Here is a 17,718-nt window from a genome sequence, read left to right as displayed (position 1 = left end):
ACATGCAAAGGCAGAAATCGGCGCATCTTGAAAAATAAAAATACCTCCTGAAGAATGCAAATCAGTCCTTCTGAAGTGAAGGAGGATTATTTAGACTGATGCTTTCGCGTTCATCGTTCAAATGATTTGTTTGACTGTAAAATACCTAAAAGAAGAAAAAAATGCGTTCATATTTTAGAGGGTTTTGCAAAATGTATAACCCTAAATATAACGACGCTTTCCGCTCACTGTGTGCTGAAGAAATGCAGTGTGTTATTTCAAGACTTCTGCAATATGACTCCAAGTCACGGTCAAAATTTGTAAGCCTAAATGGCTGGAAAAGTATGGCTCTGTCATACAATACCATGCTCGCTGTTCACTGAAACATTCATGATATATCCTGTGAAGATTGTATTTAACTAGTATTCCATTGTACTGAAAAGTACTGAAGTTGTATGTTTAACAGGTTGGAATCAAAACACTTTCTAAAGATCAGTTGATTGGTTGTTTCTATATATAATTCATAATGATTATTTCACGTTAATGCAGCATTTGGTGTAATGGTATTTATTTATTTGAAACTGTCAAGTACCCATCTATTTTCTATCCCACTATTTCTGTTCGTGGCAACAAAGAAGCTAGAGTCTATCCCAGTTGATTGAGGGGGAAAGGCGGGGATGTGTTGGACAAATCGCCAGTCAATCCCAGGCCAAAAAGTCTGAATTTATACCAAAAAATGCAGAGTGCTAATTAAGTAGCACTATTAAGTTAGAAACAGTTTCCTAAGAAGCAAAAAGTAGTGTAGTGTTCCCTTCTAGTCAATTCTGTAAAGACAGCAGACAAAGCGATTGTCCCAAGGTGCCATGGTGATTAGACCACACATTCAACTCTCTCGATTCACGACTCCATCTCGGCTCTGAAGCTATTCTTACCGCAGTCGTGACGCGTGAGATTACCAAGATCCACGGCCCATGCAAGCTCACAAAGCTAAGCACAGTGGACGTCTGTTCCCTCTCTCCTGCAGCATCCTTATTTATGTCCAGGAGATGTGGTAGAGGAGCAGGCAGCCTGCAGGGAATCCTCTGTGGCTATGTAATCTGGGTTGGTGCTTAGACTCAGTAGATGAAGGGCAGAATTATATCTGGAGGGTTAGTTGAGGAACAGCTACTGCAAAGGATGATGCCAAGTGATAAAACCCTTCTGTTGACGAGAAAAATGCCTCTTCAGGCATATACTATATATTTGGAATTGCGGGTTAGATTCTCCGCATGGGAATTTGTGCAGAACAATACTTTATTTGAAGCAATGGTTGACATTTCTGGATGGGTATCTACTTTCTTGGAAGGGATTGTAAGAACAGATAAACATAGTCTTAACGTGTCTGTTGGGTACAAACCAGTTGCTGGGCAGGTTAGTTTGGCACATTAATTGGCTGCATGAAAATGTTCCTTGCAAAGGTAAAATATTTTCCTAAGAGTATAAAATATTACAAATTATTAAAGTATATATCCTTGAACATTTATAGTTATTTTATTGGTGTAAATTAAGTATGGAAAGCATCTCCTAGGATTGGTTGGCAACCACTCTGGGGTGCTCGACAACACCTTTTTTGTCATCTAGAATAGGCCTTAGTTTTCCTATCTTCAATGAATAGAGTAACTGCATGCAGACACAATAAGAAACAAAGGCAAAAACCCAATGCAGAGCTGTATTGGAAAAGATTGCGATAGTGATAACACGCAAACAAAAAGAAAATGATTTGAAATGATTCATTACATTTATCTGTGGAGTCTGTTATTGGAATAGCCAGAAAGATGACTCACTTGTATAATATATCATTTAGTTTTTACATGTAAGCACAAAATATGTTTTAGTTCAGAAATCATGCAAAATGTTAAGCAGTCAAACTGAATTCATATGTGCAAAATGAAGGCAGATAATAATATATGTGATATTTTATTCAAGGTAGCCCTTGAATAGCAGCAGCCAAGTAGCAGAAACAAATTGTGGCTAGTAAGGCCACAGTGGTAAATGCTGTTGGTGGATGACGGGAGTGTTTATTACTAAATGTTCAGCTGCACTTTCTGTGCTTGTCTGAGCATGTGAAGGCCTTTGTTAAGTTTCACCTCTCCCCAAGGATGTCTCCTCAACCCCAAATAACCCTGCTGTCACATTACCCCATCCCTACAGGATGGAATATTCTCTCCCAATGCATTTTGTGTTACTATTTGATTTCCTTGCTTTTGTACTCGATGCAACAAATCCCAGCTCAGGGGCGGAACCCGACATAACAATGACTTTTGCGGCTATCTGTGTTTTAACTGGCTCAGCCAAAGGAATACTGGACTCCTGCCAAAACAATTCATTCACATAGAGTTCCTAACACACCCATGTTATTTCACGCCTTTATTTTCAAATCTCTACGAAACGGCCTCATTCATCACTGCTGGAATTGCTGCAAATATTTTCATGTTTCTTGTAGGGAGGAGTAATTCAACCACCTGAACATACACCTACTGGTCAATCCTGTTCGTACACCAATATAAAATAAGAGGAGCCTTACCTTTTTTATAGTTAAGGTTGTTAAAATACTGGAAACAGCTTCAAAGCTTCAAAACCGTTCACAGTAGTACACTGTTTTTAAATGCCTTTATTTCTGTCTTTGCATGCATACACCATCATTCAAAGTATCTAACAAATGGCAGGTGCATGGCTCATAAATGATTAAATGAACAGCTACTGCAGTTGTTATGGGAATTTGGGATGATGTCAGTCATCACGGAAATCAGTTATTTATTTCTGGAGTCATTCTAATTCCGTTCATCCTCAGCAGCATCCAGCATAAGTCCAGAGAGTTCAAGCAGACTGTAAACATGTAAACAATGCTGTGCACGACTATGCCTCTACATTTTAATCAAATCAGTCCATCCCCCAACACTGTTTTTCCACCTTTTTCTCTCTCTCTATTTTCTGCATTTTCCAATGCCTTGCCTGCCTCTCTGTTCACTCAGAAGCAGCCAGAACACTTTTTCTCAAGGTTTATTATGACGTTCAGTTGGATGCAATATGATTCATCTGACTATTTTTTTTAAAAAGGTTTTATATATTTTTTTATGTATTGTGATGTCATATAGTGGTTTCAGACTTTCTGCTTGTCAGCTGAGATACAGTAGAGTTGTGTGGGAGTGTTTGTTTCTACACACTGAAGTCGCACAGCTCTCAGCCATCTGGCAATTCACTTGCTTGAACTGTTATGGCTTTTCTGAACACACTCAGTATAGAATTGCTCAGCCAAGTAGCTCTTCTTTTGCCTCGATTTGCTCAAATGGAGGCATGTTACCATTGTGATCATGTACGTCAATTTTGTGCAATGAATAATTCATATCAAATTGGATGGTGATGCAGCAAATGGACATTGGTCTGTCTTTGGCTTTGTGGTAGTAAGTAAATTGATGGAGATGGTGTATAGTAGAATATAAACTGATCATATAGTTTACAAGAATAAAGGAAATATATTTTATTGATAATCCCCGCAGTTGTTAATTGTGCAACAAGCATCATCGTAGGATGTAAAATGTTAAATTTGAGCATGTCAAGTGATTTATAATCTTATACCTTCAAGTCGAGCAAGAGTGTTTGAATAATAATAATAATAATTTTCATATTTTGGATACGGTACCCTGCATGTTACACATTTTTTTTCCTACCTAAATCAATGTCTGCTGCTATGAATGACAACACGCTGAAAGAGTTTAGTCACATGGTCTGTCGGATTTTTGGCTTCAGGCCCAACTATCAGATTTTGATCTCGCATTTCCAAGGTTCAATTTAATCAAATCAATTTTGTTAAATAGCATTGCAGCTCATGTGGCAGCAATGGCACCTAATTCCATCTCAGCAAAATTAGTGATAGATGGGAAACCATTCCTCGTCTTTGATCTTGCAGACTCGTTTTTTCTTTTTTTTTTGTTGGCAGATTTGGACTTTGGACAGAAATTGGTTTTCAGTGTGCGCAAACTGGGGGAGAGCGATCTTAAAACTTCTTGCGTTGATAGATTTTAATGAGAGTGTGACCTTCTCAAGGAAACCCACCAATAGGTGGGATGGCTCATTTAAACAGAATACATATCAAAAGAAGCCCGGGGTTGCTGCGCTCTCTGCGCTGCTGCTCACCACAGGAGGATGAGATACTCATTATTCTGTGATTCCTGACTTACACTGCACGTAGGCTGAAGCAACGAGAACGGGGGGTAAAGGAAAATAGAGTGCAAGGAGGTTGGGGGGTGGGCAAGCAGAGCACATGAAAGATTTCAAATAATCAGCATTCCGGTCACCAAATGTTAGGGCTTACGCTATGTCTTTTACTTGGAGGACACAAGCAGCTGCCAAGCTAGTTACATCATAAAAACACTAAAACCTAAGAGATCTGTGTTGAACAGTAGGAGGGATCTGAGCAGTCTATTCTCTGTAGGGCACTTGCCAATTTTTTTTTTTTTTTCACAGCATGCTCCAAACAGCACAAGTGTAAACGACACAGGTTGATGTGTCACGGCTCTCAGCCATTAATGAGCTACACTTTAGAATGAATCTACCAAGGGGGCTGGGATGGACTAGTAATTTACCAAGGCATGAAGAGAATCGTTTTTATGAAATCAGGGTTTGAATATGTAACTTGCTATTCCAGTCTCGGAATACAAGGGTTGCTTTCACCTCTCAACAGTGCTTGAACTAGTGGCCATAGCTGACGTCGTTAACGTGAGAGGCACTTTACAGATTCTTCACATAGTACTTACAGAGCCTTGTTAAACTAGTGGCCCCAGGTTAGACATGCAGTGGGACACTCAACTTGACTGTTCTCATGCAACAACATGGCCATGGAATGAACATACCAAAATGAATGATACTATTTATTACCTGACATCTTCATTCTTGATGAAGTACGCTTATATATTAATTAGTTTGGACTTGTACGCAGGCATTTTTAGCTTAATTTGAAACAGGTACTTGACTTAAGTGCTATTTGTTCCAATTTATGCTTTATGATTGATTGAAACCTTTATACTTCACAATATTATATCCGCAAACAAGATTATTAATTTATTAATTTCACCGTACTGCATGGTGTTAATTGATAATGGCACTACCTGTTTTGTCCAATGAAAAACGTAACATAAATGGAGTGAGGAATGTGTGTCTTTATAGCTCAGTTTTGTTCAGACAGAGCCAATATTTATCGGGTATAAATGATTTCTAAATTGATTTCCCTCGATGTTTATGTTAAAATATGTTGTTTATGATTGTTGTTTCAGTTTTTATTGTTTTTTTAAAAACCTGCCAGAATTTGGAAATGATAACAAGAAATAAGACACTTATTTCCCACGTGTGATTTCAGTTGGTTATAATCTGAAAAGAAAAGTAATACATCGATGACAAAAAAATAAGGCAGAAATTCTCTTGGCGTATAAGGAATTTGGCAACATTAAAATAAAATGACAAAGTAAACAGTTCTCAGTCCTCATGAAGATGGTAAACCAAGACAAAAACTTGGCACAAACATCTGTATGGCTATCTGTTCATCCATTCATTCATCCATTCATTCATCCATCAAGAAAGAAGTGAGAGTGAGACAAGGGAGGGAGGAAGGGAGGACAGGCAGCTAGATACAGTGGATAACACTGTTTCAGACATTTATCCATGTCATTGAAATGAGACAATAAAAAGGACATAAAGCAGACGGTGCTCCTATTCCTCCAATAGAAATTGAAATCTTCTGACGATGCCTCAGACAATTCAATTCCTCACCTGGGAACTTTTATGATTTTTTCCTTTCTGAGGAAAGAAAAGTATCTTAGTAACAGTTGCAATATTGTAGCTGTCATTACAGCAACACTAAGAAGAAGCACTAATAAATTGCTGCTAAGTCTATCACCAGTTATTATAGAGAATATGTGTATGCTTATACGTTTTTTTTTAGTTTGGCATGAACAAACATTATTGTTGAACACGCAGGTGTGATGAAAACAGTCTCCTATTTTCACGATGAAACATATTGTACTGAAAACAAATATATATTTTTTTCATTTGGTTAATAGAGACCACAGCAATCTACTAAGAAACACTTCTGCGAATGGAGATAAAGAAAAGTATGCTAAAACCTTTCGTCTTTAACCTTGCACATAATTAACTTCTTGCTTGTATTTAATGAATTGTTTGTTGAGTATATGTTTTGATTGATTGGTTGATGTGGTAAATTTCCTTTGTGAATTTGTTGTGCAAGCTAATGTATGTTGCCAAAAGGTAATAAGAGATGTTTTGGAGCAGATTGGTCAGTCGTATTTTTTTTTTGCGTCTAGCATTTTGTTCCAGTTTATGAGACGATATTGTTTATTTTCCACAAGGGATATTTTTCCAGCCATACCCTTATATTATATATTTCCCATTATTTTTCTTCTCATCTTACACCTTTTTAATATTACTCGTTAAGCTAATACGCAGGCATAAAAGAATGCATTAAAGTACACTTCTTTCTGAAGGGCTTGCATGTAATTTTCTATTTTACGACATATAACATCTTGCAAAGTACTAAAATCAATGAGTTAATGAAAATGAGATTCTCTGGATGTCAATATACGTAACATAAAATTGCATAAGCCCCCGTGGTTGATACCTAGGAAAATGTGCTTTCTATAATGACGAAAAAATGAGGAGTTAACATTTCAGATGAGCGAAAACAGCCTCTAATAGGAAAAACAGACGTTTGCCAAACCATGCCTTGGGCTACAAACTTTGTCCTCTGATTGCAGTAGTGCTGAATGGGATCAACATGTGAGACGACTAAGCCAAAGATGGCCTTTGAAAGAAAAAAAAAAGAATTCTGTACAATAGGCAGTATGTTGGGACACTATTTTGGAGTAAGAAAACAGCAGGGAATTCAATCAATGCACACTTTGAAATCCAACCCAGTAAAATTTGGTCTCCCGGATGGTGTGCATACCATTTAGTGTTGGATTGTGCATGGAGTACATGCTGTGTGTTGCAGAAAATTGTGGCAGATTCCTCCCAGGGGGACAGGAAGATGAACTGAGGGGAGAGTGAAGAAGCATCGAGAAGAGTGGGGTGTGGTAGTGAAGAAGCTGACAGAAACATTATTCAAATGATGTGCCTCTGCTTTCATTTTGGTTTTCTCTCTCCCAGCTGCACACTAAAACCTCACATTTAGAAGCAGCAAGAGGGAAACAAAAGCGAGACAATTCATGAGGATATCCTGCCGCTCTCGTCTCTGGCGTCCAAGGTCCTTAAAACCTATACCTAAAATGACTAGACCTTGGACTGCTTTAAATCAGGGGCACTTTTAATCAAATATTTGATTTGGAAGGGCTCCTTAGCTCATTATTGCCAAATGGCACCCGTGCAATTTAAAGGTCACAATGAAGCTGCCTTATCTATCAGTGGGACTTCAACACAAGTTCACTAGCAGCCGGTCACCAGCTCGAGCTACGAGTACTATGAAAGCTATAGATGGGATGAAAGGGGAAATGGATGGGGATATGAGAAGAGAAAGGAGTAAGACATCGTGGGGGGGGGGTGAGGGGATGAGAGGGGGAGCCTCCTGCAAAGCTGTCGCCCGGACATATTATGCTTTGATGGGTTGCCTTTCATTTTTACTGCCGTTTTTCTTTGCTGCGGAGGAGCAGTATTAAAGTCTTCAATCTTTAGCTGCTATTACAGGACTGGCTGCAGATTGTGATAAACAGCACTGTGCCTTCCCGGGTACTTCCTTTCTAAACATCTGTTGGAACATCACACGGTGACAAAAGCAATATGATTATCACATGGCACCACCTAAACCTACAGTTTACCAGACGTAAGCATGGTGGGTGGCTGGTGCCACTTTGGCAAAAGAACACTTTTTTTGCATGTCTTTTGTTTTGTTATGAGAACTTTTGAAGTTGTAAAGAGTCACACTTAAATTACACATGCTAGAGAATTTTGGTACCACACCATCTGCACATTATGCCAATCACAACGGAAAGCACACGTGCTTAATGTTGCGTTGCATTGTCTTTCGGTAATTTAAGCAGTTATTAAACTGTGCTATTACCCAGTGAGGTAGGTTATAGTCATAATATCTAGTTTTACAACTCATCAGTGTTATAATGGGAAGAAGTCATTTCACCAAGGGGATTTTTTTTCCAGTTTGTCCTGATTGAATTCACTGCTTCATTTTGGATCTCAATTAAAAACTTTATATGTTTGAAAGAAAATAGACCCATGTGACATGTATAAGTCATACATCGTTAGAAATTCAACCATCCCAAAAGCAAAATGTTATAAGTTCCACATATTAAATTCAAATGTCTCTATTGCTTCTGGTTATTAAACACTTGGAGTAAGTCATCTCCAATAATTACAATTATGCTTTTTTTATTCAATAGTAGGATACTTTTTTAGGTATGATAACATGTTATACAAAAATATGATAAACAACAATTTTGTCTAACGTTATATGTAAAGATACATCAACTTTTTTGTCGTCTGTGAGCTACTCTTGTGGACTTTTCTGTAAAAATCCTATCAGCTGTGAGAAACCGCCACTATTTGGTTGTCATGGTAACAGCTTCATCTGAAAAGAAAGCCATACTGTACACTATTAACAGAAGGCAAGGTTAGGTGCTTTTCAAGGCTAAACATTCCAGAAATAAACACATGTTTGCAAAGAAAAATCACTTAATTCCATTGGATGTCAACATTCTTCTTTTAAAAAGTCAGGATTTTTCGAAGTCATTTTTTCCCAAACCTTCAAGCCTTTCTTTACAGCTCTTAAAATTATTAAATTATTCTGTCGTCAGCTCGCTTTGGCCTTGAACGACCCTTTCAGCATCAACGTTCTTTCACACATCGGAGTTTAATTTCTTCTTCAGATGTTTTTGCAAGCTCTTTGATTGATTTTTCTTCTCATTGTTTCAACATTATTAGTTTTCTTTTTTCACCATAAGTTGCTTTCATACTGGATATACTTTGCACAATCTCTAATAAAAAGATCAAATCTGTCACCAAGCCTAGATCGTCAGTAGTGTAAACCACAGGCACTCCTTAATGAAGCAACAGCTTGCTTACCGACACTGTCTCACGCTGTCTGGCTCTGAACACTGTGTACACTTCACTCTTTTCTGTACGTACGATATTTCAGACTATATAATGACACTATTCAAACGACGTTCTTGCCCAATGTTACACAACCATACCTGAGTCAGTCTGTATAAGGCAATACTGGAAAGGATTCAATGCATTACACGTGCATTACTGGGTGTGGACACATTTTACAGTGCAGGTATGATAAGCACTTCCTGGGTTCAGAGGTCGAAACACAAACACTGAATGTAATCTGCAGGTAAACAGTCCCCACCCTCCACACTGTCATCAAGGTAAATATTGCTGTTGTTCATTGGAGTGGGCACAGTTTCCTCAATGCATCATTGAAGCAACAATCAAGTACGGATTAATGATTGTTTTATATTCATGACGGTTGTAAAGCATTAGTGGAATATTTCATTACAAAGAGAACTTGATGTTTAACTCTAGAGTGGATGACTCAACTTCTAAAAGATCCCTGACTGTTGTCCCGTTTAATGAGCAATTCTAGAAGTATGTTTCACAATGAAAATGATCATTTCGATACATAAGAGGTTTGAAAAAGAGCCGATAACAAAACAACAATTTCAGCTAATCAGACAAACATCATTCTCAAACAACCCAAAGAAAATCTTTAGCTCGGTACTAAATTCTAAGTGCAGCTCTCACTGACGCTCTCCTTTTATCTCCACTTCAGCAGCATGTGATGGCTCATTGCTTTAAATCTCATAAATTGGGACACTCATTTGTCAAGGTAACATGGATTGTTACTGTATTATTGGCAAGAGTCAGGGAATTGATGAGACGTTAAGTTACCCCCCTAGAATCCCCGTGCCGTATGTAGATTACAGTGAAGGACAACCACATTGTAATATTGCGTAAAAGGGGTTGTTGACTGTTATGCCAGTGGATATTGCAACATAACATTTGCGTGTGTAGGAAAGAAAAAAACCTCTCATGACGCTTTTTGTGACACATTTTACAACTTGAAAGTCAAGGTTGTCGGTCCAAGTTTAAACCCACAGAGGGAGTTAGACGGCTAAAATTCAGAAAGTGTGTGCGTGCGTGTGTGGCTGGGTGGGGGGTGCATATAAGACCCCTGCAGTGAATGAGACTGCCTACTTATCAGCTTTGAGCGTGATGTGCAAACAGAGGCCTTTCAGGCCTGCCAGGCACACAATAGCTTTGTTTGCTATGCAATAGAAACCAGTTGTTCACTGCTGAGTCAATATTTACTGCCTAATGGAATGTGTGCTCGGCTACTACCTATGCTCAACAACACAAGATTGGAAGAGGGACTCATTACCTCCCTTTTCTGTCGTTCACCCTGTCATGTCCCATCCCCATTTGTCCTTTTGCTCCTCCTCTTTATCCGAGTCTCTTTCTAATGTTGTTATCTTAAACTTGCTTCACTCGTGAAGTTTTCGGAGTGCCGTTCACTCCTCATTCCGTCTTACTCTTATCCCGTCTACGTAATATCACCTGTGCATCTGGACCTCCCCTCAGGTTATTGTGACAAACAGATGAATGGAAACTCCGTATCTGGCGCAGGAGGAGTGAGGTTATAAATCATAAATAGCGAAGATGCCTCAAAAAAAGAAGAACATAATGCTGAGCGTTTGTGACAGATAGAAGAAATGTGGTGGTAAAATATGGAAAATGTCCATTGACCAATGTCCTAGCAAGGTCGTGGCACTGACAGTGAAAGAGATTACTCTGCGATGAGATCACTGCGCTGACAGAATGATCCTTTTGTGCCCCGGTCTGATAGTAAGCGGCAAATGCATTGCATGTGGTGTTTACACATGGTTGCAGATAAACCGCGACTAATCATGTCCAATTTTCTTTGAGGTACATGTAAGCAAGTGGAGCGTAAACATCCCCACCTTTTGGGTTCTGTTGTGTGCACCTTTTTTTGCCCAGGTGTGGACAGATAACTGGAGGAATGAAACACTTGTCCTTTTAAAGGTTTTCCAGCAGCCAATCCATTCTTTTCAGTCATGCTTCAATATCCTTCCCATACAGCCTGGAGGATCTCTCAGGAGAGGACAGTTGTGGGAGTGATGGTGTGCAGGGTTTCCATAGTGACACCAAGGTAATGAAAAGATTGGGCTAGAGGAGTGTGTAGTTGGTGCCAGTGTGTATAGTGAACGCCAACGTTTGTGTGTGTGTGTGTGTGTGTGTGTGTGTGTGTGTGTGTGTGCAGTTCTATAGCTCTCGGTTGAGACACAGTGGAACCATTCATGATCTACTATCTGCCCCCCAATGGCATTCAGTCTTAAATCAGGGTTTGCTTGCAGAGCTCCGATCCCTGCAATGTTTTATGTTGGCTAAAACAATCGCCATTCAAAAAGCGTTTTGTGCATTTTGTCATTTTACTCCCTCCCACTCATTATCATCTTTATATTTCTGTCCAACAACTTTCCCATGAATGATGAGGTCATTTATAATACCCTTGTCATAAAAAGGGGATGAATTGATGGGTTTGGGTTGTGTTTTAATTGGTTTATGCTGGCAGTGGGATAAACAATTAGGAGGATGCATATTAATTGTCCCTAATTATCCTTTCGAACCACAGATTAAGTGATTTCATAAATTTGTCTCTTCATGAGCCAAATCCTCCCCATGCTAATACGTACATCTATCCATGTTCCTCAATAAATCACCAAACTGATTTTGTGCTGTGAGCAGTTTCCATCAATAATATTTCATTTAAGGCGTCTCTCGATATCATCCCCTCCTCAACTTGACCCGAAGTCTTCGGATTTTGCACTGATTGCAGTACGAGGTGATCATATTCACATTAACGGGAAAGTGTCAATGAAATGACTAAAATTCTATGCATTTTTTTATGTGGGAGGAATCATATTAAGCATATCAGATGTGTGCAGTTTTTGTTGATGTTATAAACACAAGTAAGAGTGAGGGGTTATGCACATTGCATGGCAATTGTATTATAACTTGAAGTAATTAATAACATCATCCAGAGAAATGACTGGTCAAGGCCACTTAATATGCATTTCAATTTTTTAAATTTGCGAAATCAAATTAGAAATACCAATTTATACTATAGCAGATTAAATCTGTTCTCTTTCGGAAGGTCCTGCAGAGTTGAATTGATAATTAAGTAATGAAATGAACTACTGGGATCCAATTTTATATCAGATATCCATATTAGCTCAGCAGTAGTTATTCTAATGTTACATGCCATAAGAAAATGGCGCCTCCATTCCCTGAATGGTAATGTGAGCTGCTTGCAAAAATTAAGTTAGAGTTGTGATTTATTAGAGTGAAACTTTATGCAAATGAGCTCAAAGTCAGTTTGTACTTTATCTATTTGATATTTTGATGACAAGTGAAGATGGAATTGTTTTTGCTTTGCACCATGTGAATATTAACTCCTAATTACTACCCTTTATTCCAATAATGTTATTATTTTTACATATATACCACTTATTCTGTTCATCAAGCATCACAAGGAATTGCTCATTGGGTCTTTGTTGTGTTGCAACATGATATTTTGAGCAGTAATTGCAGCCGGTTATTATTTTACTGTGTTTTAAGTATGTAGTATTAAGATATGTTGTTATTTCTTGCTTTGATGGCATCTGAAACTTGATTATATTCTCAAGCACGACAATATTCTGTCTCAAGTATGTTAGCTGGATACGGTAGTTCTATGTTATGGCACATCTGTTACCTTGAAAGGCAGGAAATTAAGGTTCAGATAAGTGAACATCTTTGACCTGGTGAGGGATCTCGATCACATATTACATACTTACCTAGCTGAGATATAATACCTAAGATAATAAAATTATATGTTTTGGGCACAATTTTATATATTCCAAAATGTTCTCTACAGGAAGATCTAAAATAAATAATTCAAATCAAGTCTTACCTCTATTTTACACTTCTGTGCCACCAAGAAAATAACCTGGAAATCAACAAAAACATAGATGTGATTGCATACATAATGGCATGCTCCCCCAAAAATGAGAAGTAGTATTTCAAAATCAGTATTTTGAAAGAGGTAGTTACTTTTCAATCATCCTGTGCATGGAAATTGGCCTGGCCAGATTCAAGGAGACTCACTGACACAAAAGATAGTGGTGCATAGTGGTGCTTCAGCTCCACTGCCTCATAGCAGGTTAAATGGAGCGGGGGCAATGGGCAATTCTCCAGCAATCCCTCTCTTCACTGCTGCCGCAGGTTGTTCTCCCCCCACTAAACTCAGCTTCCTGGTGTTTTAGCTTGAAGCCGTAGACCCTATGGGGTCCCAACAGGCTGGAATAAAACAAGAGTGGATGCGACAAGTTGCCATGGAAACTTCATAAGCCAGCAGTTGTAGAAAGGGGGTGGGGGGCACTACTGTACCTAGTGAACCATGAGTCTGAAGGACTGAAGGAAATAAATTGAATGCTGTGGAGGGGTAGACGGAGAGAAAACTGGGAAGAAGGATGTGTTATTGTAAAGTAACCTTTTTATGTTGGAATTAAATATTTTTTCAACTGTAAGGAGGACAGCGAATCCTCCCAGGTGATCTCGCTGGCCCTTCTTCTGCATGCAGTGATGGGGGGGGTAGGCTGAGGTTAAACGGCTGTCTACATTGTCACGAGGACTCTCTGCGATGCCTTCTGCTGTGTGTGACAAATGATGACCACCACGAGGACCCCTCCGCCTCCCCCTCCATTTATTTGCTTCACCTTTACCTAAAACTGTCGTTGCTTTGACTGTCAGGCCATTACCTTCACGTGTCTTCGGGGGCAAAATTGATGGCCCATTGGCAATCAAAGCTCAAAAGCCTCAAACACGCCAGCAGATTGCCAAGCATCCTTTATGCCACCTAAATCTTTCATTAACCACCAATCTATCATTAATTATCGGCTGCAGGCATTTATGGAGAGCTAGGGAGATTGATGGCATGCAGTGGGGGAGGGGCTGACTGTTGAGGGAGGCAATCTATAATGAGTCAGAACAAGGAGGATCCGTCTTAACTTTTATTTATAAGGGGGTTGACTACTCACCAGAGGTGCTATGTTGTTTATCTGTCTAGCCAAGCCTATTACATTAGTGCTCATGGCTGCTGGAGAACAGCTTTATCTTCATTGCCCGTGTCTCTCAGGGTCCATCTCCATATGTTTTTGGACAGCTCAATGATCATCTCTATTTAACACCACAGGCTCCTCATGTTGTCTCTGCCCCTTAAAAGAAACAAATTAATTCCCCTCTGAGGCAAAAGCCCTGTACTGGCCAATATGAGCTTGTCTGTAAGTGTGTGTTTGTGTGTGGGTGAGTGGTTGGGCTTGTGTGTGCTTCTTGCCAACTTGAAGGTGAGGTAATGTATTTGCTTTTGATCCAGGGCCAGTCAGACAGGTCCCTTGTCCAGAAAAGCCTTTTTTATTGTCTTGGTCTTCATAGGATTATCATTCAGCCACTGGTTGAAGTCAACAAATGCATTCATGCTAATTCTAAAGAGTAAAAAAAGTACACCATGGTATTTCAAACCTTTTTGTGCCCGTCCACAAAATTCAGAAAACTTCTAAAATGCCCCTGTGGTTGGTTTTTGGCATCAAACTAAAAAGTATGTTTTGGTATGAAATGAATCTCAACATTCTTCTCCACGTACTATTCACTTCTCATATCTGAATAACCGATAAAACATGTTTTTATTACTCATGTTCTTAACATTTGGCTGCTCCTCAATTCACTGCTCCATTTATTTTGTTTTGATGAATAGTGAAAAGTCACCATCAAAAGTGGAGCCAATGCATTATGATCGACTATAGTGCCAGAACCAATAATAAACATAATCTTTTCAGCTGAAGATTGACAATATCATTAATAAGATTTTGCCAAAGACATGCTTTTTCACAGTTAATAAAAGTGCACGGAATAATTAAAAATGAAAAAAAAGTAATTGTCCGTATGGTTGAGTTCACCATTATATCTAGAGACATTATTTATAATGTCTTAATAAATTGTCATCTACTTTATGAATTAAAGATCACATCAACTTTGATTATTAGGATGATGATTTTTATAATGATTAAGATTTCACTCCGTCCTGTTTTCTGAATAAGCTTTTGTCAGGATTGTAAATTAACCAAGAAACAACCATAAATGATGAATCTGAAGTACTGCGATTATGCTATGTTTTCACTAAATGCTTGACTCTTCCTCAGACACTAAACAGCTCTCCCTTTTCAAATATAATGGGATTAAATAGGTTGAGCCAATAACAACAGAGTTATTGTCTGTGTTTTTTATGGTTCTCTTACTTTGTATTTTGTTATGAAGTTATTTGATTATTAAACTGTTACTGGTCTTCTTTGTATTCTCAAAATGTTTTCATCTTCTGACATTGACCCAGTGGAGGGACAGATATTAAAACAAAGAACAGGGATCAGACCTTGGATAAGAGTGCGGGGGGTAAGGAAGAGAGAGGGGATCGAGAGTGATAACAGGTGAACAAGAGCAGACGTGGAATAAACACCCCTCTGGAACACTTTATCCTGCATTGTCACGCTTTGTTATCCCAGCAGTCTACTTGATATTTAGTGACAAAGACAAGATCTCAGCTGCCTACCGATCATGCTGCATGCCCTTCGACACCCTTCCCCCTTTGAATCCCTCTCCCAAGCCCCATCAAATATGTGACATACAGACAGTAAAACAGAAATCCTCAGTTACAAGCTGATGAAAGTGAGGTGAAATTTGAGCAAACATTAGGTGAAATTTGCACTGCTCTGGGTTTCAAAGTCATATCAGGGTCAAAGTCGAGACCAGAGCGGATGAAAGGGGCTGGTTGCTGAATAAATAGGCCTCCAGACAGACACGCCTATGCTATATTATTTCACTTATGTCACGGTGGAATAGGGGAACTCGCCAGATTTCATTAAAAAAGCCAAAAATGGACAGTTGGCTGCACACTCGACCAGGGCTTGACTAGCTCATCCAACGATTCTGGGAAGCACAGAACAGCAGGTTATTGGAGTTGGTTGACAGCGGATGACCTCAGTGTGTTTTTGCCTGCAGAGCTTATTATATGTTGTTGTACCAAGAGCTCACAAAGGGACATCCCGGGCTGCAGAACGATGTGCCTTTTATTACGAACTGGGCTGACATAAACAGAAGTGTCTAGGAGCAGAAGAAACCAATACCATTCAACAAATTTACCAATGCTTTTCAAAAAACATACAATATTTGAATGATTCAAAAGCAGTGAACATTTCCAATTGTAAAATGAAAAGCTACATCAATAGAGCTATGACCAGACATTTTGTATCAGCACTCATGATAACTGTATTATATTGTGCCTTACATTGAAGTCATTACTAAAATAGTATCTTAATTACTAGACTGGTCACCAGCCAAATGAAGGGCATGTACAGACAAATGCGCATTAACATTGACATCTTAACAACTAGAGTCTTTGAGTCTTCAATTACTCATAGAATACCTAGAAAAAGCTAACACAATGGGAAAACATGAACACTATCTACAACTTGAAGCCGAGATCTAACCCTTAGAACTCAGATTAGCTAATCAGTGTACCACATCAGATATCTATGTTCTCTACTGTTTCTCCACATTGCATTCATGGGTGGCTTACAATGTATGGATTTCACCAGTTAATCAGTCCTCTACTATGTTGTTTTCAACCAGGGTAAGCACTGTAATGCAGTTTCAGATGGTTTGCAGTCTAAAAAAATACTGGCAACATTCAATTTTATTTGCTTGATCATACTATTATAGAAAAAGACCAGATCCTACCCGAGGAAGCTAATACTTGAAGAAGAAGAAAACTACACAGAGCATTTCAAACAAAACAAGTGTCGTCACTTATTTTAAAATTGTATGACATACTAGTAGAATATTATTCTCATCTCTTATATTTTGCCTCCTTTTTTTCTTATTTTTACAGACTCAGTGGGAGATGAATGAGCCAATCAGATACATCAGGCATCACAGAGTGGGTGTATAAAGCTGTTGGCCGAGCATACAGCCCACAGAAATGTTTCAACACTTCTTTTGGAGTCCTAATTGATTGTAAGTTTCTATAAATGTCACATTAAACCGCTAACATTCTCTGTGGGGCAAAGGTAATAGAAATATCTGAAACACTAAATATCCTAAGACTTGTCTCAATCTGGAGGCAGCACAACCCTCGTGAACGCTTATGTCAAAGGAAAGGAAGACAAGTGTTGAGCTCTCAGCAGACACAATAGCAGAATTAGGAATCATGCTGCGTGGCTTTACAGGTACTCTGCCAAATGACTCCGCAGAGCCCTCCAGCTACTGTCAGCTGAAACCCTCAAACACACAGCTAATATGCTGCTGGTGTTACACAGGATTGGAGCAGATGGTTATGATATGGATTACACTGACAGTAAGTCAATAAGACCCAGATCTTGGGTTTGCACTTGGTCAGTCAATTGTCCACGGATTGCTGTTTTATTATTTTGGTTTCTCATAACTCATGGCTTGTTGTATGGTGGCTGGATTGTACTTCTCCCCATGGTGGAAATATAAAGATTGTTTACAATACAGTTTTTAACTGAAAGTTGATCGATTTTCTTGTCTTGTCTTCGACATGACAAAGGTATT

The 17,718-nt window shown here is 38.9% G+C and overlaps 1 long non-coding RNA gene across 1 annotated transcript in view; it reads left to right on the top strand.

The window, feature by feature from the left end:
• LOC144209833 (uncharacterized) overlaps window positions 1-17,718 on the top strand; it is a 57,073-nt gene that overhangs the window by 19,211 nt on the left and 20,144 nt on the right. The window contains exon 2 of the long non-coding RNA XR_013329253.1: window positions 17,036-17,160. This is a non-coding gene — a long non-coding RNA (uncharacterized LOC144209833). The remainder of the gene's footprint in view (window positions 1-17,035; window positions 17,161-17,718) is intronic.

This window comes from Stigmatopora nigra, chromosome 16, assembly GCF_051989575.1.
Source record: "Stigmatopora nigra isolate UIUO_SnigA chromosome 16, RoL_Snig_1.1, whole genome shotgun sequence".
In the NCBI taxonomy this organism is placed as follows: domain Eukaryota; kingdom Metazoa; phylum Chordata; class Actinopteri; order Syngnathiformes; family Syngnathidae; genus Stigmatopora; species Stigmatopora nigra.
The sequence above is the reverse complement of the archived record's forward strand: the minus strand, read 5'-3'. Positions and strand labels throughout refer to the sequence as shown.